The sequence below is a fragment of the Strigops habroptila genome, chromosome 2, assembly GCF_004027225.2.
Source record: "Strigops habroptila isolate Jane chromosome 2, bStrHab1.2.pri, whole genome shotgun sequence".
Taxonomy (NCBI): domain Eukaryota; kingdom Metazoa; phylum Chordata; class Aves; order Psittaciformes; family Psittacidae; genus Strigops; species Strigops habroptila.
In genome coordinates, this window is record NC_044278.2 from 27677199 (window position 1) to 27703150 (window position 25952).

Below are 25952 nucleotides of genomic sequence, written 5' to 3' on the forward strand. Positions count from 1 at the left end.
CATCCTCAGTGTAATAACATTAAGCATTACTTTCCCAATTGCATCTGAAAAAATTATTTCCCCCATCATCAGTGAGTGCTGCATTTTATCATATGCAACTGGGAAGATAATGATTAATATTTTCATACTAGGAACTTTGGGATTTAACAGAGATTAAAGGGTAACAGTCCCTCATGCATGTTTTGCATTCACGTGCAACTAGAATTAATCAAAGATAAATCATCTTCACAATTTTGCAGAACAAAGTGAGAATTCATGTTAATTCTGCATGAAAAGAATCCAATGAGGATACAGAGCATATGGCAGATAAATAGTAAGGAAAAGAAAACAGATTTGCAAAAGTTACTTATTTATGGGCTGGGGTGTGGGGCTGGTTCTTTAAATATCCCTTTACCAACTAAGCTGTCATTTTCCTTTCCTGTTTAATGTTCCTCTTTCTGCATTTACTTTGCCTGATGCAAACTAGTGGCAGCCACCTCCTCAGAAACTGAAGGTCCCAGAAAGGCTAGTAGAGCTGAGATGCTCACTATCTCCAGGTGTATACTCCTCAGAAAGCATACTAGGTGAGGACTATGTGCAACAGTGAAAATTTTAACTCCTTTGAAAAGAGTATTTATTATTTTATGGGCACCTTATCAATAATGCTTGCCATCTAGGCACTGACTCCCACTGAGGTGTCTAGAAGTCACTGTGCTTGATTTGTCTGGAGTAGAGTTAATGTTCTTCGTAGTATCTGGTATGGGGCCATGCTTTGGATCTGTGCTGGAAAGAGTGTTGATAACACAGGGATGTTTTAGTTACTGCTGAGCAGTGCTTACACAGAGCCAAGGCCTTTTCTGCCTCTCACCTACCCCACCAGCAAGAAGTCTGGAGGTGCACGAGGAGTTGGAAGGGGACACAGCTGGGACAGCTGACCCCAACTGACCAAAGAGAGATTCCACACCATATGGCACCATGCTCAGCATATAAAGCTGAGAGAAGAAGAAGGAAGGAGTAGATGATCAGAGTTACGATGTTTGTCTTCCCAAGTAAACCATTATGCATGATGGAGCCCTGCTTTCCTGAGCACCTGCCTGCCAATGGGAAGCGCTGAATGAATTCCTTCTTTTGCTCTGTTTGTATGCACAGCTTTTGCTTTACTTGTTAAACTGTCTTTATCTCAATCTACAAGCTTTCTCACCCTTACCCTTCCGATTCTCTCCCCCATCCCACCAAGGGTGAGTGAACGAGTGGCTGTGTGAGGCTTAGTCACCAGCTGGGGTTAACCCATGACACACTTTTATGGGGTTTCTCCTGCAAAACCTGCTCTCGCTGCTATGCCACACTGCTCCCCCAGCCCTGCCCTTTTTCAGTTTCCAGTGTACATAGGTGGCACAATCTGGAAATCTGCATCATTCTTTAGGAGACAGTTTGAGCTACAAAGAGCTTTAATCATAATTTAGCACCAGCTCCTCCAAAACTACTTGTCTAGCTCAGAGGTCCTGCACCATGGTCTGACATTCAAAGCGCACTTACCCTCATTCAGTTTTTTTCTACTCGTTTCCCTTGAAAATATTTTTTTTCACTTAAACCAATCAAGTAGTTTGGGCACTTTTGAAGGTCAGTCAGAGGTACAGGAAAAATCAGCATTTCCTTTATGTTGTACAAGTGCATGCAGGGAAATGCTTTCTGCCCCCAAACTTGTAGCCTGACTAGACAAAAGTGAATAACAAAGCTAAATGACCAGCCTTTACAGAACATCTCAAATCTTAAGTAATGCAACACTTTCTCTGAAAAAACCAGAACAATCCTTCAATTTCTTTTTCACTTACAATGTACTTAATGTTATTCTCTGTATATTTGCTTCCTGAAGTGAAGCCTAGTATTAAAAGCCCACTTTGCTGGCACACTGGTTTGTGAGGAACTGAGAGGTAGGTAGCCACCCAGCCCGGGCTTTGCTTGCAGTTCATCTCCACAGATAGGGCCAGTGAAGGACACACACACATCTAAAATCCCATGAAGGTCCTATTTTGAGGCTTCATGTTTTGTTATGAACATGATTTCAAATAGCACAGGATGCATGAGTATGCCAACTGTCTCCAAATTTAGGGCAGATAAAGCATTGTACCTTTAACATGCCCTAGAACTGGTGAAATTTAAAGGGTGTGTGAAGTTTAGTATAAAGTAGTTCAGCAAGCTTAACAGATGTTAAATAGCATGCCCTATATCCCAGAATAGATAGAACCTTTTGTAAGATATAAATATTTGCTGCAGTGACAGAAAATTAATAACACCACCCTAACCTAGGAATTTCTTCAAATAACTATTACTTACCCATGCTCCCCTCATGTCATGAGAATTTTATTTCAGAGGGGGAAGGTGGGTAATACTCTATACCACAGCAGCTGAGATGGAGACTCAGATTTAAATCCTTTCACTAGTAGGAAGGATACCAAGGGTTTGATACTAGCCATCCTTCAAAACTGCACAGCTGACAGTTTCCACTTACAAAAATCCCAGAACAGCTGGGGTTCCTGCCCAAGAAATATTGGGATCCCTGTTGGGTAATTTCCCTCAACAGAGGCCACAGTAGATTAGATGTGGCAACATCCACATCTATGAAAACTAGAGCAGGTCCAGGCTTGAAACACTGTGCCTCTCTCTCTGTCATACCACTGTTCCTTCCTCCTATGATCTCAGTAGGAGTCAAGCTTTAACTTAGGTGTAAAACAGACACTAGTGTACATTTCTTGCTATGCCTTCAGATGATCCAGCTACCCGCTGGTGTAAATTGAAACAAATTATAGCTACCCCAACTCCCGTGGCTGAAGTTGTAAACCTTGCAAGAATTATATATTGAAAAACATTGACTGCACATAGTCAGCAGTAGCAATTCCATTTCAAATTATTCTACCTGATATATTATACAAGAAGTTAGCTATTATCTAACTGTGCACCAATAGTGATTATTTATTCATTTGGAAATACATTTCTTACCAGACCGGGAAGTACTGCTTTTCTCTGAGCCTGAACCTGCGCAAAGAACACAATTTATGTGTTCCGGAGAAAGCCTGTGCTGAATATCTCTGTAATCTGCTTAAAATTTATCACCTGAGCAGTGTGAGTCTTGTCTGCTTGCAACGACAAAACTAAAAATCAGATGAAGAATACTGCAGCAAGAGTTTAGTGTGTGTTAGTGTTTCACTTGTAAATTGAGATATTTTTCAGTTGTAGTCTCACAGCTATTTCAGATACCATTGAGCTGCAGTCTGATATGGTAGATAACTCATTGGCCTGTATATCTTTTATTATTATTACTGTGACAAAAAAATCTTGAGTTTAGGAGAAACAAAACAATAATTTTGCAATATTGTCACAGCACACTGGGTTAGAACATAATAAACCTTGTTATTATGATCCTGGAATAGCAAGGAATCACTAAGCATGGTATACAGAAGCACTCATTCAGAAAAGTGAAGTTAAAAAAAAAAGCCCATACATAAAATTAAATTTCAAACTCAAAAAGACTCACAAAGTGCACTCAGCTGCAACTGAATCTTCTGGGTCAAAATCAGAATCTGTTCCCAGTGCCTCCTAGTGCAAGACCAAGCTCTGGGTCCTTATCTTATGCCAATACGTAGTGACTGGGAGATTACTGCTGAGGTGTAAATTGGCACAGCTGTACTAGCTTCAGTGCACAGTGTTGATTTAAATGCACTGACGATCTGGTGGCCCTAAGTTTTATAATATATAAACATGCTTAGGTGAACTGGGGAAAGAACTTCAGCTCATGAGTTTTCTGCTTCGCTGCTGGTTGCAGGCAGCAATCACCTACAGAACCAACTCGAAGCGTGTCCTCACCGTGATAGCCCCTTGACTCCAGTTAGTTCAGGGTGCTAGCACTTGCAGGATGGAGCTGCAAGGGTGTTACTAATTTATAATAAGTTTTTGGACTTGACATTAAGAACTATTTCTTTACTGGAAGGGTGGTCAAACCCTGATACAGGCTTTCTAGAAAGGTGGTCAATGCTCAAAACCTGTCACTGTTTAAGAGGCATTTGGACAATGTCCTTAATTGGACAGCCCTGCAGTGGCCAGGCAGTTGGACTAGGTGATCGTTGTAGGTCCCTTCAACTGAAATATTCTATTCTGTAATTTGGTAACACTAAATTACTGTGTCAAAGGAGTTTAAATCTTTGCTGGAGGTGGGGTTTTTTTGAGCTAGAGGAGAAACTCTCCACCAGACAAGTTTTTTGGGCTAAAAGATCTCAACAGGGTAGTGCAGAACTATGTCATCCTTATTCTTCACTACAGCAGTGCCTCTAAATGGCATTTCACTCATCCTAAATGATGAGCTTGCCGCCCATGCAGAAACACAATGCACTGATGCAGATGAATTTCCCGAGTGTGTGAGGACCTGTCTGCCATGGAAGGCTGCCGGATAGCGCTCCACAGAGTCAGATATGAATTATGCATTGACACTTCACTCCCACATCATTATACCTTTCATTCTGCTGTGTCTGCACAGATAGGATTGATTCGCACATCATACACTGCAACATTCATAATGGGTGAAGGCTGGAAATATTTGCACAGTGAGAAAAAAAAGAACATGAATAAGTACACGTTTGGTATAACCTTATTAGTGGTTGGTCCTCGAGTTTCTAATGGGGCGTGAAATGGCATCAGAAAGCTTTTTTTCTTTTATCAAAATATTCCCTATTTAGGCGGTAATTCAGAAGTAGGCACCAGGGGCCTGATGCAAACTGTCTACTTGCATATGGTCTAGCAAGAGTGAAAAAACCACGATATTATGAATTTTGAATATACTGCTTTCCAGAACAGTGTTTTATAACAGCCCTGCCAAACATTCAAAACCATCACTTAAGACATCTTGCAATGCAGAATGATCTCATCCATGCAGTAAATTAATCAGAATAGAAATGTTGCATATCAGCAGTGTCATTATGTGACTGTAATACAGTGCATTGTTCTTCATAAAAGAACAGACACTGAAAAATAATTTGACCAATTTTTTTTTTGCCACAGGATGTCACATCTCTCAGTCTGTCTTCACCTCCACACTCCAGAAAGGATCCAAAACACGTATCAGGCATGCTGGCAGAAACACCTGAATGAGATGTTAAGACAGGATTAACGATCAATTTTCTTCTATCAATATCCCTAAAAGTGGAGCTGTCTAACAATCCGGATAAGGAAACACAAAGGTTTAAAAGGGACTTTCTACACAGAAGGGGGAAAAAAAGCATCCTCTGTATTAGGATATCAATCCAGCATTGTTTAAGGATATCATTAATTAGCTTGGCCTGGACTCTGACCTTCAGCTCTTCTATTCATTCCAGGATTATGAGGAAAAAACAAACTGATTCTGGAAACAGAATTTATATTCTGTATATACTCATACATATATATTCTGTGTATGTATGTCCACTGAGACTTTCACAGGCACCAGGAAAGGATGCAAAGAGTGATTACCAATTCCTATTCCTCAGAGAATTGTCCATGGAAGCTCAGTGACGATTCCACAGCAAGACCTCAGATCCATACCCAAGTCCTTCTGAAGCATGCCACCTAACAAAGTCACGCTTAGTTTCAGAACAAAAATTATGTATATTTTTAAGTGTTCAAAAACTACATTGGAGTTATGAGGCATAAAGATTTCTATGGCCTTTTGGTTAGGCCTACATCACCCCAGTAAATGTTTCAGCATTTCAGTGTTTACTTCTACTCAAAATTCCCCAAGTATTCAGCATCCTAGTGTTCTGACTTTTACATTTCAATTCCAGTCAGGTTGAAAATGGTGGAGGATTAGCTCAGCTCATCAGGAACATCAGTTTAGGATAGTTCACACATAATTACATTTTAATTAATTTTGCTAATTTGGGAACTTTTGTATTTTGTCTTGTTATTAACTATAATGTAAATTCATGGATTTATTAACACACACAAAAAAATCCTTACCTTGCCACAACAGCAAATAATCCATTTTTTAGGTTAAATTTGTATTTTTGGGGTCAACAGAACTTTTGAGTACGGACAAATCTGATATTTGTACTTTTCAATTTTTCAGTTTTATAGTAAACACAAGGTGAGAAAAAACACACCACATCAAGATGTCTGTGATAAGAACATAAGGAAGAGATTGAATTTGTGGCTTGTTCACTTTTTCATGTTCCTTAGAGAAAGGAATAAAATCAGATAAGAAGACCGTGTGAGAAAAATAATCTTTTAGTCACTATTTTCATTTTCCTTCAAAAATGTACAAAGCAGGTTTCCTGTGATTTTATATTTCTGCCTGTAGACTCCACTAAACCAGATGAGAATGGTAAAGTGTCGGCTGAATTGGCAGATGCAGAAATAGAATCACATAAAGCAAGTGGAGAATTCACACTACTGTTTTTTAGATACCCAGTTAAGGTGTTTAAATTAGAAGTGTAATAAAGTCAATGGGAAAGAAGTAGGTACCTAAGTAGATAATAGAGGTGCCTTATGGAGAAATGTCTCCATTGGCAATGTGTCCCTTGGGTTCCTAATCTAGTCACCAAAGTTAGGTGCCCAAAGTTAACTAGTGTGAATATTCCAGCTCTCTAAGCTGCAATCATGGCAAAATACTACAGAATAGTGTTTTAAGGAGCAGTTATAATAATATCTAATTTTATCAATGTTTTCTGCAGCAGTCATTGCTTAAAACAGAGGCAGTGGTGTTACTGAAAAAGTGAATGACACCTACCAAAAGGATTACAATTTTCAATTCTACATTGCAGGTAGAGCTGGTCAAAAGTGTTCCACAGAGTATTTTTTCAGTGAGGCACAGCAGTGTAATCAAATCCCATCTTGTCACAGGAAGATGGTGAGTTTAGTCCAAAAAAGGCATGTTGGATGCATACGCCTTGGCCCTATGACTTCCCAGAGAGATCTTACATATGTTTTTGCATTGCTGAGCCTAAGCCTGAGCCTGCAGGCAGCTCACGGTCCACACCATCACATCCACATTTTGGAAGGTGTCTCCCATGGATGCACAGTCAGAGTGCCCCTTCAAATGCATTTGGTGGGCAACGCAGATATAGGCACCTTGCCTTGCCAGTAATGACAAAACCATGGCCCAATGGAGGGGAAGCCCTGAGCGCTATTTATTTCCTGCACCTTTGCTCCTGCCAGGGCACAAGGCTCAAAGCATCCTGGTGCAGAAGTGCATGCGGTAACCCTCGAGGAAGGTTGTTTTATAGGATTAAGCACACTTCCCTGTATTTGGACTCAGAAGAAATTCAGGAACAGGTAGAAGAGCCCATTTTGAACGAAGTTTGTGCAATGTAGAAAGACAGAATAAGCAGGGATCTTCTTACTGCAGAATTATTTCTTAGCTATGCTATTATTCCAATTTTCCCTGAGCTAATAATATTACATCTCTGGGAAGAAAAATAAGAGTTGTTTTATGTATGCTCAGGTGCTTTAATACGCTAATTTTCACGTTTTTGCAACTGGTACTGAAGAAAAGTCTGATTTCTCAGAGCTGCGCTTTTTTTTTGTGTTAGATATTCATCTATATAATCATACTCTGGATTCAAGCTTTTTCCCAGTTGTTCACCAGCTCCATGCTGATCACTACTAAATGATAGAAAATATCTTTGGAAAACTGCTTTGCTCCATCGTGTGAGGGGCGTCAGCCTGCTAAGTCTTGCCTTTATGCACCGGCAAAGGATGGGGGTGGTGCAACCCCTCTCACAGCTCCATTGTCCTCCATGTTGTACCTGAGGGGTCGTTACACGAAGGGCAATCCAGATCTGAGTTCTGCAGAGGTGGTGGTGCAGGGCAGGAGGCCTGCAGCTGTAAGGCTTAGTGCATCTTATTCATCTCTACTGCTCTGCAGGGACTGTTTTGGCATGTAAAGGAAATTTATTATCTCAAGCACTTAGCACAGTGGTCAGAACTTTATTAAATGGCACTTGGGAGCCAACAAACTTAACAGGGAGAAATGGATCTGTTGTAGAGAGAAGGAGAGAGTGGTACAATTGTACCAGTGGAGGAAGTAAAATTCAGCAAAAATCAGAAAATGATCAAATGGATACAATAGCAAACAAGAGGCAGCATAATGAAAGTGTCATGATAGGCATGATAGAAGAAACAAAAGCAAGTGAGAGGAAGATACAGAAGTGAAGTTAGGAAAAGGATATTAAATTCTTTCTCTAAGCAGCACATCTAATTCTCATACAAAGGACAGTGCTGCAGAGATCAGAGAACACTGCCTAAAAGGCAAGTGGATGTAATTAAATAACACTAAAAATCTACTGACTATCCCAAAGGAAAATTAATTCCTTAAAATAGATTGCACCTTTGGAAAGAACTGGACACACATCACAGGTTATGTCAATGATGCCATTACCCCAACTGCTAGTTAAGTAAGCTGCCAGTTTTACAGAATTTGCCCAAGGAAAGAAAAGATTAGGAAAATATATCCAAACTTATTCTACAGTTCTCTGAGACAAAACTAAAATGGTATATAAATTGAGGATAAGAATATACTAAATAACATTTTAGATATAAAATACTGTAGTGTCTAGGAGTGCTGCGGCAAGGGAAAAGGGGAGCATGCTATTGAGGTGGCTTTGATGTAGCTAGGAAGTTATCGAACTCACTGCTACTGAATTTCCTTAACAGTCTGGGCTCCTTGAACAGTCCCGCAAAGCAGCTCTCTTACTGGAGACAACAGATATTTTCATACAGTGCTGATAACTTCTCTTGTGTCCTATTTATACATAGATACAATTTTGCAGAATATCCTACTTGGGTTTGCTGCCTATGAAGGGAAGCCTGAAGCTTTCATAATCCGAAATATGAGACTCATACAAAGGAAATAAAATTATGTGGGACAATCTCTCTATGGATCAGCAGGAGAACTGCAAGCAGAAGCAGAATGTAACCCCGTAACCCCAAGAAAAACCATGCACCCCTTAGAAATCCCATCATGATGCCAAAGGCCATTTAAATCCCAAATTAGACAGAAAATTTCCTTTCCCACAGTAGCATGTTTGGCAGCTCCAAGTGCAGCCACAGAATGTATTATTTCTGATTAACAAATACATACATAAATCCATTCCTTCATCCTACATTGGCCTGTTTGTGAGCACGCCACAAACACTCAACAGCTATTATACATACGATGGGTCTCAAAAATGTTGTTGCAGTAATCCACAATATTACTCTATTGCTTTTGCTTAGACGACACTTCCAAGGGACTCACTCTTCTCATGTGTCAGACATGTCCTCTCCAGAGACAGTGCAACTGCAGCTGCTGGAGGAGACTCCGGGAATAACCAACATCCCCGAATGGGCTCAGGATGTTGGAAGACCCACTATGGCCAACTCAGCTTATTTCAGATGAGATTTGGTGCTTCCAAATGTGAAAAAATCTGGAAGCCAAAAATGATACCAAGCCCCCTTTCCTACAACATTCCACTCATCCGAAAGGGAAGCAAAAAGATTCTTGTTGCCAGAGGCTGATTTTGTTCCCCTTAAGAGTCTACAACAAGGTTTGCTTGCAGTGAAGTGTCTATCTTGCTGTGTATCTGAAAAGAAGTTGCATTCATTTTAAAAATGCCAGTGCTGTGCCACAGTGTATGTATCCAAAAGGCAACAACAAAAAATAAACACAGTAAAGACTAAACAGCTTAATATTTGCTTGAAAGCTGCATCTGTTTAGAAAAATCTAGACTGGAAAATAAGCACAAAATGCAATTTGAAGTCATTTTCTAATGTTCGAGCTATTAAATATATACTTAGAACAAAAACCTCTTCAGAGAATTAAGTTTTATTTGACACTTAAAATAGCTCAGCCTGGACAGGTACTGGTGGCACTCTTCATATTTCTTAGGAGAGCAGTAAAAAAAAATACTACAATTCCACATGGACAATATGCAGTTACTATTTTTTCATCAGGGTTGCAGATCATTGATCTTGAGAAATGAATCCCGTCAAATTTGCTTTTTTTCTCATAAATTTCCTTTGTGACCAGTTTAGCTCAAGGCTGATCCAGACTCTAGGAAAATGTCTCATCGAATCACAGTTATCTGCATCAGGTAAAACTGTATTTTCCTTCAATGTCCGTTGATTCATGAATCAAAAATATGACGTATTAGATCAAATGGAAGCCAAACCATAAAATATACTATTTATTCCCATGTTCATAAACTATGTAATAACACCCTGCTTTTAGCAGATGAATACCCCCATGGCAGATATTTGTATTTATGAAAAAAAAAAAAAAAAAAAAGATGTTTTACTGTGAGAACAGTAGACTTACTTACTTTCATCTCTAAGCACAGACATGAAAAGGAAAAAAACCAGCTAGGGTGAATTGTTGTAACCACGCAGACTTTTGGCACTGAAGCAGTTGGCAACGTTGCAGTTATCAACCCAACTTTGTTGCCATTCTTCCGGAAATCACTATGTCCCACTGTTCCCTCTTGTAAACCAGGCACAACTAGTTATCCATGGTTCCAAGAGGAACTTTTTAAAAATGGACAGCTAAGAAGAGAACACGGGCAGATTTTGGTTTGGGATCTACTTCTTCCTTACCCCAGTCCTATTAACAGGGACCATAGTCACCAAATTACCTCGCTGGCACACAGCGCTCGTGTGAGCTCATTCTTCTCTCTGTTCCACAGATCTTTTCTTTGAAAAATTATTAAACTTTAAAAGAGTAACATTTCAGTACTTCAAAATATGTCAGGCCAGATGGTGCTGAGCCATCCAGTGCTGGGTTCATGAGAAGGACATTCTCTATAGGCTCACTAAATATTTTATTTGTCTGTTTGGTTTTTTATTCACTTATTTACTTTTTATTTTGTTCCTCTATATATAGACAGGTTAGGGGGTAAATGTGTTTGCACATTGCAAAAGCACTGGTAGTGTGCTTCTGTGCTAAGTTTCTCATTTCATATTTTCCCCACAATGGTTTCATTTGTACACCAAGTAACTCCTGCACATCTTCCCAAACCTGAACAACTGACACCTCATAAAAACCTTTGCACTTGCCACGACAAAATAGAATAAAAACAAAGCTGATGAAAAGAAAAAAAAAATCTAAAGAGAGCTTTATAGCTCACAGGATTGAAATACATAAATAGGGGTTTAATCTTCTAAGCATGAATAAAACTTCCAACTAGATAATTTCTCCAGCTTCTGTATGGCTAAACCAAAGCAAACAGACAGGGAGCAGCAAACGGCATGTCAGCAGATGGCACTTAAAGTAAGCTTCCTGGGACAACTAAGACCACATCACCCGGGGAAAAACTGCCCTGGTATTAACATTTCACTTGATTTCTGGTATGTGAGAGTTCCCATCTGTTTCTGAACTTATTTTAGGAAATATATAGAGTAAGGAAGCACAAAGTTTCCAAACCAGCCTCTTACACTGTATGATAAGGAAAAAAAACCAAACAAAACCCCCGAAAAAACCTCCAAAATAGGATTTTTCATAATTCCCTAAACATGAAAACCCATGGAAAGCCCCTAAGGCCAGTGGTGTGAATCAGTGCAGAGTGGTTTGTATTCTCACTTCCACTGAGTGCTCCCTGTAGGAACAGGTTGGAGGAGAAATAAATGTGAAGTTGTATGGCAGCATGGACGGTCTAATACAATCTCTGCTGCATTTGCCCTGACATGTGGTTAACTACCAAACAGCAGCTGAACCACAGGGCATGCTGGGCTCCAGGTTCCTCCTGTTTGGCTGCAAATTCCCAAGAAATTTCCAATTTCAGAGGGCTGAGCACGACAACTCTGCCCACCCTGGGGCAATCTGATCTTGTGTTTACTTTAACAAATGAGCTCAGAGAGCGAATCCAGAGTTTTCAGTGTCATCTTTAGGAATTCCTCTGCCCAGGAATTTCTTTTTTCTTTGTTTCCTGTCCACAACCAAATACATCGTTGTTACTGATAGGGCTTATTACATTTTTAAAGCTTATTTTTAGAGCTTATTATTTAGAGCTTATTATTATATTTATCTCTTTTGTCTTATTTATGATAAATCTCTTTATTTTAAAGAAAGGAAAGCTCTGTTGGATTCGGAGTCTGGTCCCTGGCTCACTATTCTTCTGCTACATGGTGTCATAATTGACTCAATAAATCTAAAACAAAAATATGAAATGTGTCTTCTTTTTCTTTCAGCCTTCATGTACCTCCTCCCAAACTAGCCAGAAATTTCTAAGAAATTACAGTTTATTATTACTGATTCCCATTATAACAGACAATGCTGAACTAAATTTAAATCCTACCTACTAAATCAGCCTGCAGTCCCATGGGGATTCATTTTCAGGGGCTCCAGCCAGTCCCTGCTTTGGGGCAAGTATAGTTTTTCACTGTCTACAACATGATGCTCCTGATAGTATATTTGCTTTTTCACTTTCTGGCTTCCTTTTCTAACTTTATCACAGCCAGTGTGCAATTTTTCACACTTCCTTTGACTGCTCTTACCGTCACTTTTGTCAATGTCCCCAATTTACAGTCACACATCCTCCTCAGCAGGACTGGGTGCTAGGATGATGCTGATAATGTTTGCACTCCTATAAAGATTTGTCCATGCTCTTATTAAAAGCTGTAGTATGAAATGTTACAATTGACAGTGGTTCAGGTTTGTTCTGTTATTAGCACAACCAGAGTTTGTTTGATTATCAAAGAACAGCTGCCAAATAAAATGTTTGGCACACAAGCCTGTGAGTGACAGACCCAGTACAGAGTGAAAATTTGGAGCACACAAACCTGCAGCATATCCTTTTTAAGATATAGGGCATACAGTGTGCATACGTAGTTTGCTCAGTAGTAACAGCATGGCTGTTGCTGTTAGGTGAGTGAAAAACTCCTTATGGAACAGGTACATGTAGCACTTTAGCTCAGCCAAAGCTCAAACTGTGTTTTTGAAGTTCATCTGCTGATCCTCCCCAGATTTCTGGTTGCATCCTGGAGCAGTCTTGGGGCATACAAGTTGTTGCACATCTGGATGAAGCTAAATGGGAAGATGCACTCTGGAAGCGTAACTTAACGCAAGCCTACCACCAGTGGGCATCTGGTGAGAGCACAACAGAGCTTAGCCACCACAAATGCCTGCAACCGCTCAAGTGGGGCTGTCACCTGTTTTGGTGGACGGGTTTACAGAACCTTCTGCTAATGCAAGGAGAGTCTCATGTCCACACATGTCTAAAGACACCATAACTAAAGAGGGAGTAGCCTCTCAGCACTAAAATGTGTATGTTCTCAGGCCTGTATTATTTTCATCTGATTACGAGGATAAGATGCTCATCACAGAAACAGTATGAGGATGTGGGTTGTTTCCGTACAAAATGGACTGTTCGACCTAGGCAGTAAAAGGTTATTTCTATTTACTATAAGTATAAATTAAGCAACCTCAGTGTTCCCTCTATAACAAATTATTCTGTGATAGCATGGGTCAAGGCCACTTAATGATAGGGAGCCTCTCTATTTCTATTGATTCACAATTTTTAGGCTATTATGTGGATATAAACTTGATGCTGTAAGATTTCACTCCTATTTCAAATTACATTTCACATTTGCTTCTTTGGAAAACGCATGCCTGTATAGCACCTTGTGCAGCAGACATCTTGTTAGGGCATGTCTACACAGATAAAAAGCATCTCTATCGGCATCCCAAGGTGGGTGAATAAAAGCAATGACTGGAGTCGAAACTGTGGAACCATGCTAGTGCTCCCTTGACACAGCACGCTAGCCTGGGGTGTGTTCTGCAATGATTCATTGATACCTCCTTTGGGCTGAGCTAGCTGTGTCTGCCTGTACACATCCAAGGAAGTTTGTCCTTACAAACCTCTGGGGATGTGCACAGGTAAATATTGTATATTTCAGATTTTCAGTAAAGTTAAAAGCAGGAAAAGTGAAGGTGATTTTATTCAAACAATCACACATGGTTTAGTGGTGAACTTGGCAGTTTATAGATGAACTTGATGATCTTAAAAGTCTTTCCAACCTAAACAATTCTATGATTCTATGACATACAACAGTGAATTTCTCCAGTATGCTTCTATTCCTCAGGGTTGCTCCTTGGTGAAATGTGTAATGCTCACCATGGGGAAAAAAGGAAATATCACTACCTCAGCTCCTGGCACCTGACTATAAATAGTTCTCTTTTTTCTCCTCTTGTTTTTAAGAAAAGAAAGGACAACTGGCAGGCTCATTGTGGCTGTAAAGTGCATTTTAAAAAGACACTCCATCGCTGCAGGGGTAGTTCTTCTCTGGGAGTAGGCATATAATCTATTGTCATGATCTCAGGAGACCTTCAGTGTAACTTCCTGCTATTACCCTCCTCACACCAAAAAAACCAAAACGAAAACAGTAAAACAAACCACCAAATCCATGTAGCTCTTCCTGGCATGGCTTTCAGAGGATTTAGGTAGTTACAGAATTGCTCTTCTTTTTTTACCAAAAATGGATTCTCAGCAATTCTACAGTTGCCAGAATTCCTGCATGGGAAGTAAGCAACAGAATTACTAAATTACTAAATATTAATATTGCAGTATACACTGTTAGGGCTGGCAACCATGAAAAACTTCTGACACATTTCCAAGCACCTAGTTGGATATGCTTCATTATAGTTGGCTATGTGTCACTTTAGTTGGATCATTATAAATATCTTATTCCTCCACAGTAACATATACCTGGAAAAACTCACTTTACCACTACAGTCTTGGCTGGCATCTATTGATGTACCGAGGACAGAAAATTAGCAGACAGCAATGTCTGTAAGTGCTTGACATTGGCCTGCCCCTGCTTCAATGAAGCCTGAGGTTTTACCATTAAGAACATTTGGTGCAAGCAACCTGAATTACAGCACTTTTGTAAATACCACACTGAAAATTCAAGGATTTGGTTACAATATGCCTCCCTGGTTTATAATAAAGAATAACACCTGTTTTAAAGAAAAAGCTGAAAACAGTTGCTGCTGCAAGCAGAAGCCCATTTTATAGGAATGAGATACATAGCACAAATGGGAACAGAAGAGGGTGATAGTAATGTTGACACATGTAACTAGACCCCTGATTTTTGTAGTACTAAAATTAGATGACGAGAGTAAGATGTCAAGGGTACACCCTTTGCTTTCTTGATTTTATAGCTAGCTTTTGTCTTTTTGAATAAGACAACTGACTTTGCTGGTTGATCATGCCTGCCTCTGACTTGTAAACACATACAAGTGTGAACTCAAGGAAAACCCGCATTTTTATTCTTTGTGCAGTAGCAAAGTCTCTATGCAAGCCCCATAGGACCACTTATATCACTGCATGTTTTACTTCCAGAGCTGAACTCAGCCCTGGGGAAGCACCCTAGCCTTTCCAGCCAAGATCAGAGAGCATGTCCATGTGTCTTTTTTATGTGGGTGCTTATCTCACTGTTGCATACAACACATATTAGAGCATTATCTGTGGACAAACACAGCTAGCAAGATAATGACCAAAACCCTACAGAATGGGACAATTGAGATAGCTCCAGAAAAATGGGGTGTTGAATAAAGGTGAGAGATGATTTTCAAAGGAAACCTTGTCTAGGGGGTGCACAACACACTTTCAGAAAAGTAAACTTTATGTTGGATGGAAGGCCTGATGTTATAATTTACACACGGAAAAATACCACTTCCTTTACATGAGTGCCTATACAGGAGTCAATACCTATCCATACCTGTCTCTCTAGAGGCTAACATCACAGGCTTTGTGTAAGACAGAGGTGAAGCTTTGCTCTGTAAAAGAAAGTCTCCTCCAGAGGCAGAGAGAGGAGTGCTATAAAAAGCATATTTGGGTGACCTTGGAATGCCGCGTCAAAAAACTACAAAACCACAGCAGGGTTTTATGGGACAGAACTCACCTCTGCAGGGCAGTTAGGGAAATAGAATGGCTTTTTGGGGAGATGAAAAGATGCTGCTCCTCTCAGGGTATCCTTTTCCGACAAAGGGAACAGAGAGCAGAAGTGAAAGCACAGATGTACGCTCCAAGCTGTGAAATTTGTGCTGCTGTTCTTTAACCTTGGAATTTTCCTCTCAGGACCAAAATTTCCCATAAGGAAGCTTCCAGAGGGAAAAGTAATTGCTTTCCATTCTCTGAGCTGTTTCTTTCTTTCACTCTCAAGAAAACAGCACCTTGTTTAACCACAACTAATATTTGTATTTGACTGTTAATACTAAAGGGAATGAAGGCTAGCTCAGAGCTCAGGCTCTGCCTTTAGGAATGGAGGGGCCAACAGATGGAACCAAGCAAAGAAAATGTGATGCAGATTCAGAAAACAGCAAGAAGGATACAGGCAGAAGATTATCCTCTCCAGTTTATCCTTTTCATTTGTATGGATACATGAAGATAGATACTCAGTGAAATAGGAAAGCATCAAATTTGAAATGGATAAAAGAAAATGCTGTTTGATACAAAGAATAATTAACTTGGGGAACGTGTTGCTACAAGGTGATACTGAGAACTGAGGGTTCAGTGGGATTCAAGAAAAGATGAGACACAGGGACAATGAGAACAGCTACAATTATATCAGATAAGATTAAATGCAGAATTCATGCATGTAATAGTAATAGGCGAAACACCAAAGGCTAAGAAGCTAGGGAAGAGCTTTCTGGAGGGATACCTCTCCATAATATTCCATTAGAGTTTCTAATTTCTTCCTTTCAAACCTCTAACATTGAATGCTGTCTGACATTGAAAACTGGAATGAAAAAGCTCAGAGGATGCTTATATTGTAATTCCTCTGATTTATGTAACATTTTCTGGGAAGTGTCTGCTCTATAAAAATCAACTGTCCAACTACTGAGATAAAACTGCATATCAGTATTTACCTAGGTAAAATTAACCTTCTGTTTCTAAGCTGCTGACAACAGTGAGTTTCACACATGAACTGGGGACAGTATGCTCACAATATGTTACCTCACTCTTCCACCAAAGACTTCACAAGAGGAAGAGCACCCATTTGAACCTTCTATTCATTTACACTTACAGATTACAAAATACCTCTAGCTCACAGAGCGTAGGGAGAACTCTCAAATACACAAACAACCTTTAATTTAACATCTGTGTCTCCAAGTAGCATTCTAAAATCAGGTTTGTGATCTGTGGACAATATTGTCTAACTGCCCACTGGACTAGGCATGAACTGTGTCTGGCAATTTCACCATTTGGTGGATAAATATTTGTGGCTGGGCAAAAATAACACAACAGATTCCAGCTCCAAGGGGAAGCCCATTTCCTGTGATTTATATACTTACTGCAGTGGATAAACATTAATGCCATCATGATTGCCTGTTGTAAAGATCCTGTCATCTGTAGCAACCTGTCTTTTCCATTGGGTCCAACTGTTCTATCTGATGATAAGCGATAAAGCTCTGGAAGGTGACTGTAAAAGTAACAGACTCTCAGTAGCAGCCAGAGTTGTCATTGTTTTGTCACTGCCAGTTATTTGAATTTTTAAGACTTACAAAGCCAGGAAACTTGCTGTCTTTCTTACAATTTGCTACCTTTTTTTCTTATCCTGGCAGAAATACTGAACATCTTTGGGTCTCACCTTAGTACAAAGATATCCCCACTGAAAAGAAAATAAATAAATCCTTTTTTCCCCATTAGCTGCAAATATATTCTTATACTGTCTTGGTAGCTTTATAAGCACATACATGTGACTTGCTAGATGCCCAAGTTCACATTGCAGTGTTCTTTCAAGTTTGGGGCACAACACAATATGCCCAGATAAGAGAAGCGTATTTGAGAATTTCATAAGAGTTTTTGCAATAAATCCAGCACTCGGTAATCTCTTAAGCATGTTGCATGCTGGAAAGCACTTGAGTTTTACTAGAAAATGTGCATAAACACAGTTCCAGATACTTAAGATTATCATCAAACTGCCAATTTGCTCTTATCTAAGATTTTTTCATTCCATTCCCTTTTCTTTACCCTCCTTGTGTACTGGTGCTTGAGCTCATGATGACAGGAGATAGCAAGACTGCAGTAAAGAGCTATTGTAGCAGAACTCCAATCACTGAATCTCATAAAAATTATCATCTTTACAAGGCAAGCCTGCAGGCTTCAGAAGCAGCCTCCAGCTCAAATTTTTAGGGTTGAGAGGGCAGGAGAAAGGAGCACAGACTGAAAAATGCTGACAGGAATTTGGAGGACTGTAACCTATCTTAGCAACACTACAGTACAGTACTGCTTCAGGACTGCTGTTCCTGTTACCATATGTGGTCCACATGTATAAGCTATATCACCATATGCAGATATCACTCTACAAATGTATCATTTGCTTTCCTAGTGGCCCCATGTCCCTTCCTCATATTGCAGCAGTCTGAGTCATTGAAAAAATGACTCTCCAAGTCCCAGCTCCTCTTCCACCACTTTATGTAGGAGAGGACATCATATCCCTTGATCTCACTTTGATTTTGTGCTTTACTAATCTTCCACAACATAACAGAGCAGTGTAAATTTTGAGATGCATGAAGGATGTAGATCACACTTTTAGAATAACAAACATCAGTGTAGTTCTGAACATCCCCTGCTCCTTGTTTTCTTGAAACATGTTTCCCTGTAAGTAAGAGAAAGCAGAGCTACACTGATGAGCCTGGTATTCCAGAAATTGTTATCAAAGATCTTTCCTTTTATGTCTGTCTACATCCTGATTGAGCTGTCTCCCAGGCTGGAGGGGAAGGAAAGATATTGTTGGCATAATGTGTATGGCTTGAAGGAAAGCATCACATCTTAATCTGCTCTTGCCCCACAAGGAACACAAATCTCACCAGATCTAATTTGTTTTGGTTGTACATCTTCAGAGAGTGTAGAATGGGGAAAAACTGTATTTTGCTATCCCAGATATAATCTAGTTTGTATATAACAGATATATCTGATTTCTTAAGCCAAAAACTTAAGTCCCTTTTCCAGCTGGGTTTTCTAAAGAAACAAGGCTTACAAAATCGCACTGTCTGATCATCTCAGTCCTGTTAGCACCAATAATTTAACCACTGGCCACCTTTAGCCAAGTTTGAAAAATGGAAGAGGTCTCAAAGTCATGCAATTCCTACAAATTTTGTGAAAACCTATGTGGGGAATACATAAATGGCCTCAGCAAGGGAAAAGCTCATTACCTGCAGGTTTGGTCTGCTGGTTTTGTGTCTCTGGGGAACAACACTTCTGCCTCTTGCTACCTGTTATTTGGGGATAGGCAGGAGGACTTTGAAGAAAGGGGAGAAACATACATGCTTCTGCGGGGAGGTCAAGAGGGAACAAGAAAGGCAGCTGAGGTTGCAGTAACTGTAGGATGGGAAGAGGCAGAAGACAAGCCTGGGCTCCATTAGACCACGTCTTCAGCAAATAGTTTCTTGGACCTTTATCTATCTATTTATTTCCTTCCTTTCTTCTTTCCTTCATTTACTTGCAATATAAGCATTAGTGTGTCTCAGAATAAATGCAGCATCATTACCCAGCAAAAGAGATCTAGCAGCAATGGAGTCTTTTTTTAGGATGCAGTACAAACAAACTGAACAGATCCTGATCCTGGACGATGTAAGTTCATCTGGTTCTTTGTAGGTCAGGGAGCTCTTCAGATTTATATCAGACCTCACCCAAAGCATTCCTGTGTATTTAGAGATCGATAATGTGAGGAGAAAATTAAAATTAATAAATTGTGATGCTGTGTTTTCTATGTTCACAGCTGCCTTTCCTTTCTTTGAGTAACATACTCCTGTGCCCATTGAGCATGTCATGAAGAATGGCAGAAGCTAATCCATCCTAAAATACAGAATGCACCATTTCTATTAGCTATAGGAGTGACCGAATGACCTCAAAATATTCCGACAGAATCACAGGCCACAGGGACCTTGAGATCCCTGTACAATCCTAAGTGTGAATACAAGGGAGATTTTCTACTTTGTAGCATATTGTTCACGGTTGTTCTATTTTACTTTGGCTCTCATCAAGCAGAAATGTGCCAGGCTGCCTACAGTTCTCCACCTGAGAAGAGGTTTCAGAAATAGTGCGGGCTGCCTGCTGCCCCCCTGCATAGTGGGAGCTCACTGCTGGTGGCAGGGGCTGTGTCCCATGTGGGTGGATGTATTACCTCCTCACTTGCCTGCAAAGCTCAAGTTTGGGTTCCTTCTCTCTCACTCACATTTTTATAAGGATTTTTGCTAGGTTACATTTAAATACGACCTTTTTAATGAGGTTACTCAATATAACACAAGCAAAATTATGACCAGATGGATACTGTTATTGCATTACCTATTTTTATCTTCACTGATTCTTCTACGTATTTCACGAATCACCTTATTGAAAACGTGACAGGTTTATGTCAGTCACAACAGGACTGTAACAACATTAGCTTTACCATGAATTCAGCATGACACCAAAATTGTATCATACTTGACCTTATTTGATATATTCGTGTACTGAATCAGAAGCTCCATGCTAAGCTGCATAAAGCGAGAGAAGATTCTTTTCTAACAAGGCATTCTTCTATATAAATAGAGGTTTGTGCTTTTAGTGTTTGCTGTACTAGCTCCAACCATGTGATTGTATGCACATAATAATGCTATTTCTAGAAACTGGCTAGAAGACATTCCAGCTCTCTGTTTCAAGCCTGTTTACAGCACCATCAGTAGCTGGAATAACTTACACCTGATAGCATCTGTTCTTACTATAAACTAGTGAATTTTGGCATTCTTTCCATGCCTCTGCTTGGTGAGAACAAGCAGGGCAGAGAAGGAAACCTTTACAAAAGTGGGAGACCTTGAAAAATCAGCAGCTGGAGAAAAAGAAGGGAGGACGACGCCTATTACTTTTGATTTCCTCAAAGTAATGGAATCCAGAACCTTCATTTGCAGTTTAGATGAGCTGCAGTAAATTGCCCAACTGTTCTCTTCTGTCAGAATAATACACTTGCCAGAACCCCATCACTATAAACTGCCGCAGCTCCATTGACTCTGGGAGAGGCAGAGCTAAAGTAGCCTTTGGGTCTTTTTTTCTGAGAAAAAGTGGTCTATCACTTAAAACAAAGGTCAAAGAATCAGAAGAGATTATTTTGTACCCCATTTTCTCACAGGTTTTCTGTAAGAACTCACAGATAAGAGTGAATACCTGGTTTTCAAAGAAGTTTTGCACTTAAATCTGCTAAAGATGGGCAGTTTAAAGCTCACGCCAATCAAACTTGCCAATGGGGTTTATAACAAACTGACTACTATGGAAGAAGGACTGAGTTTTGAATCTTTGAAAAGGCCTTTGAAAGAGGGAGAAAACTAAGATTTAAAAGCTCGTGGATCAAGGTAAAAACAAAACAGTGAGATCACAGAACAGTTACTGTCATGGGCAAAACAGGCTCAACTTGGGGAAAATTAATTTAATTTATTGCCAATGAAAATAGATTTGGATAGTGAGAAAAAAAGACAAATTAAAACACCACCTTTCCCTTGCACCCCAGGCTTGATTCCAACTTCTTTACCTCCTTCCCCCAGAGCATTACAAGTGTGATGGGGAATGGGGAGTTGCAGTCGTTCCATAGCAGCTCCTCTCTGCTACTCCCTCCTCCTCACACTTTTGCCCTGCTCCAGCATGGGTCTTCCCCATGGGCTGCACTCTTCCAGTATAAACCTGCTCCAGCACGGGCTCTCCATGGGCCGCAGTTTCTTCAGGGAACTTCCACTTGCTCTGGTCTGGGGTCCTCCACAGCCGCAGTGTGGATGTCTGCTCCATCATGGTCTCTCCAGAGGCTGCAGAGGATCCCTGCTTAGACGCCTGGAGCACCTCCTCCCCACCTCCTCCCCTCCCCTGGGTGCTCCCAAGACTGTTTCGGACACTTTTCCCCTCACCCCTCACTAATGGGAAGTGGTTTGTGTTTGTTTCTTGGTGCAGTTTCAGAAAGTCATAAGCATTATTGCTAAAGTTTTTGTTTTCTTGCACATGATACTTCTAAAACAATACACAACCCAGAAAACAGACCAAGACTGACTCTGACGAAGTTTCTCACAGAACAGAGGGAAATTGCTAACAATAAGTACAGCTGCTCAGAAACAAGATTCACCTTTTTATTGACAATGCATGATAATAATTTTGCACTCACAGAAATACTCAGGACAAAGATTCATACAATGGATTCCTGAAATTACCTTTGTGAAAAGGAAGGAAAGGTGGGATCTCATTACCCTTTCACTTATGGACATGTAGAAATAAATTAGTACATAAGTCATCTTAAAACAGTAGTTGTCATATTAATTATTCTGAATTTATAAAGGGCCATTCTCTTTTCCCTCATCAGGCTTTCTCATTATCTTGCAGTGCAAAGTATTTCGATACATCACGGAAAACAGGACTAACTTCTGCATATATAATACAGGCTATGGAACACCCTGCATAACATAAAAGTAATCTGCTTACACATAGAAACATTCCCATTTAAAGCAAAGAACCATAGGGCATAAAGCATATAGCCATCTAATTAGTAAAAAACATTTTCTTCCTCTGATTCTGTGCTAACCCCAGCACTGCTGAAAATGTTGAGATGTGTGCTGTGCACCCCAAGTGTCTCTGCTGATGGAGAATTTGACAAAGCAGATGTGGCCTCGACCCACTCACCCACAAAAATGCTGTCTGCAGGAGTCCCAGGAATATTCGCCACTGCTTCAACGTAAAGGACATGCTGTTGCTCCTCCACATGCTTCTCTCGGAAGACAGGGAGCATAGCTGTCATAGGGGAAGGAAATGAGGTGCCACGATACCATGTCTCCCCGTTCGCTCTGCCCTGTGAAGCTGATGAGGATGACACAGAGAAGAGGCCATGGGGAACCTTGACACTGGTGCTCTTCCCACGTTGGTTAACATCCTCTGGCCCCATGAAGTGTCTGCACCAGATAGATAGTCGTGTTGCAATTTTGAGCAAGCAGCATTTGGGGCAGCTGTAGCGTCTGGCTTTTATGTGCGTACATGGAATACAATTCGTAAGAGGAAACAGCACTAAATTCATCCTTTTATAAAGAGGCACAGAACTGTTTGCAAGACTTGATCCTCTCGGTACTATGTTGCTTTAAAGAAGCACCCACACAGCTTCCACCCAGGGGCCCGTGTTAGGCACAGAAGGAAACAAACACAGATGAGATCTCCACACAGAGAGAGAGCTAAGAGAAGAAGGCTGGAAGCCAGGAATTCAGCCTGATAGCAGCATGCGTCTGAGTAAAACAGCAGTGCATAAGTATTTCAGTTGGATGCTGCAAACAATTGTGGTTTTTTTTAAACTCATCTCTGTATCATATATACATTGAGCACTTACAAGAGAGGGTCTACATAGATCACAGAATCATAGAATGGTTTGGGTTGGAAGGGACCTTAAAGATCATCCAGTTCCAGCCCCCCGTCTTGGGCAGGGACACCTTCCACTAGACCAGGTTGCTCGAAGCCCCATTCAACCTGGCCTTGAACACTGTCAGGGATGGGGCAGCAACAGCTTCTCTGGACAGCATGTTCCAATGCCTCACCACCCTCATAGTGAAGATCTTCTTCCTAATATCTGATGTAAATCTACCCTTCACATGAGAAGCTAAATGTTTCTTGATAGTTTTCCTTCATCAGACAGTCCTGATTTCAAGATGACAGCAGAAGGATTACAGTTTCCCACAGCACTTGCTGTTCAGGGCACATCCCACACACAGTCCATCTGCAGATGCTTTTTAATGTCAGTACATGGATCAATGACGGGACACGGTCCCCAGGGAACAGCCTGGCACCCTAATAGAATAAAGAAAGGCTCAGGCAGCAAAGTATGCAGTGAGCCACACTGATGCACGACAGATTCTTCATTTCAAAGAGAAAAATCTGCATTCTTCAGAAAACAGTGTTCAAAAGTTTAATCTTCATTCAGTTCACTGGAGCAGCTTTATAATTTACAGCACCAGATAGAGCTAGAAGATGTAATGTGAAATATCTGAAGCAGTTCTTCTCTGGTATTAAAATGCACCTTGGGCAACAGAGCCTTAACTTCTCTTAACATATGTTTCTAGCAGATAAGTAAACAATTTGGACGTGAAATGAAAATTTTCAAGATAGTTACAGTTGGAAAACATCAGCTCACATTAGACTTTGGCTGTAGTGCCCCACTGATACATTTCTGGGGTGGTTTGGCATAGTTGAAAGGAAGCAGCTTCAGAAGAATAAAAAGCTTTTTGTGTACAAGTTGTTGGATCAGAGATAGCAAGAAGAGAGACATCATTTTTACATCAAAATTCTGAAAGTGGACTTGGTGGCAGGATTAAATCGTGTGCCAGAGCGTGTGGCTGGATGAGCTGAGTACCTCCACACTCAGAGAAAGGGGAAGCAGAAACAGAGGGGGCAAGGCTGGGAACCTTAAAGTTCCTATGCAGAGAAGAAATCCACTCAATGCATGGAGCTGCATCAATATTTGGCTTCCTTATAACCATGGACAAAATCTATAGTCACGTGCACATTGAACTTTGCGTTTGATGGCATCCACTCAGCTCTGTGGGGCTTTGTGAGCAGCAGTGATCTGCGAGTGAGTGCTGAAGTCATCCCGATGCCACCACTGCAACAGCTTAGCGACACATCACAGACCAGCAAGTCACCCCAATGAGTTTTAGCACAGTCAAAATCCGAGCGGTCTCTTTTCAAAGTAAAGCCATGCATGGTATACTAAGCCACTCTCTGCAGCGAGCTCCCTCTCTGCACAGATCCTTGCCACTGGGCTTAGGGAACCTGTGTTACAGACAAGAGGGCTGTGTGCCCTTAAGGGGACCTTTGCCAAACCATTTCCAAATGGAGAAGCAGGAAACCTTGTACTTCCACTTTTTGTCATTAGGGTAGGCAAAGGGACTTAAAACTTGATGGTCTGGTGCTGTGAATGCAGTCAGTGACAGATTTATATAAATAGCCAGATAAGTACCTACCACACCTGTTTGCACGATGCGTGTGTTGCCCAGAGCTGCAGAAACAAGCTTGTCCCTTGCCTGGTTTTGTTCCTGTATCAGTATGAGCCAGAACCATGCACTCCCCCTGCACTGTGCTGCCAGCCAGCTTTCCATCACCAAACACCTTTGGAAAAAAACCAGCAGAAATGTCTCATCCTTCTCTAGGGCCAGGTCTATTGGGAGAACAGCCACATCTACTGCTGATGGGTGGCACAGGTCTCCATCCTGCACTGCACTAGTGATCTTTGTCATGCCCGCAGGGCATGAGGGGAACGTTCCTGCATTTCTGATTGGTTTTTACACAATGATATAGAATTATAACAAAAGCTTTTTATATAAGCATATAAGATTTAAAAAGTGAAACCCCAGAAGATGGGAAATATGAAACTGATGCTGACTGAGCAACTTCAAAATCCCATCTTTTCTTACTCAAGCACATACATTATTCTTCAGGATTTCTGCCTCATTTACTTCAGTCTTTTGCAATAGTCTTTTCCATTTAATATTTTTAAGTATGGCAAATAAATTTGGGATACAGCATTCTATTAACAAAGCCATTTTGTTTAGCATGATCACGGTTTATCATACAAAATGCATCTGAGCAGTCATAAGGGAAAATAGCATAGCAGTGGCTCCACGTCCTTCTTGCACTCCGTACAAGGTATTTACTCATTCATCTCACATTCCAACAGGCTAACAAAGATGATGTTTGATTTTTAAATAACTTCCTATGCTCTTTCTGAATTCAAAGATGAATAAAATCATTCAAAACCAAAACATGAATGTATTTTAATCAGAAATTTAAATTTTATTTGTTTCCAAATTGCAGGGAAGAATTCTTAAGTGGCTCACTACTAGTTCTTTCAATAGTTCCCAATAGCTTATTACTATACCACATGAGATTGCTGAAGTTATTCATCATGCATTTTGACTCACTGGCCAATCTGACAGTGACTAACAGCTTCTGGAAAAGTATAGTACAGCTAAAAAACCTGACCTAACT

General features: G+C 40.5%; 1 protein-coding gene and 1 long non-coding RNA gene across 7 annotated transcripts in view; both read right to left on the reverse strand.

Annotated features, from left to right (window-relative positions):
- Window positions 1-25952, reverse strand: part of GRIK1 (glutamate ionotropic receptor kainate type subunit 1) — a 172379-nt gene that overhangs the window by 138123 nt on the left and 8304 nt on the right. The window lies entirely within an intron of this gene.
- LOC115604529 lies at window positions 4668-19327 on the reverse strand. The gene is made up of 3 exons (XR_003990307.1): window positions 18843-19327; window positions 18664-18666; window positions 4668-4680 (listed from the first exon to the last, which is right to left on the reverse strand). It is a non-coding gene; the product is annotated as an uncharacterized LOC115604529 (long non-coding RNA).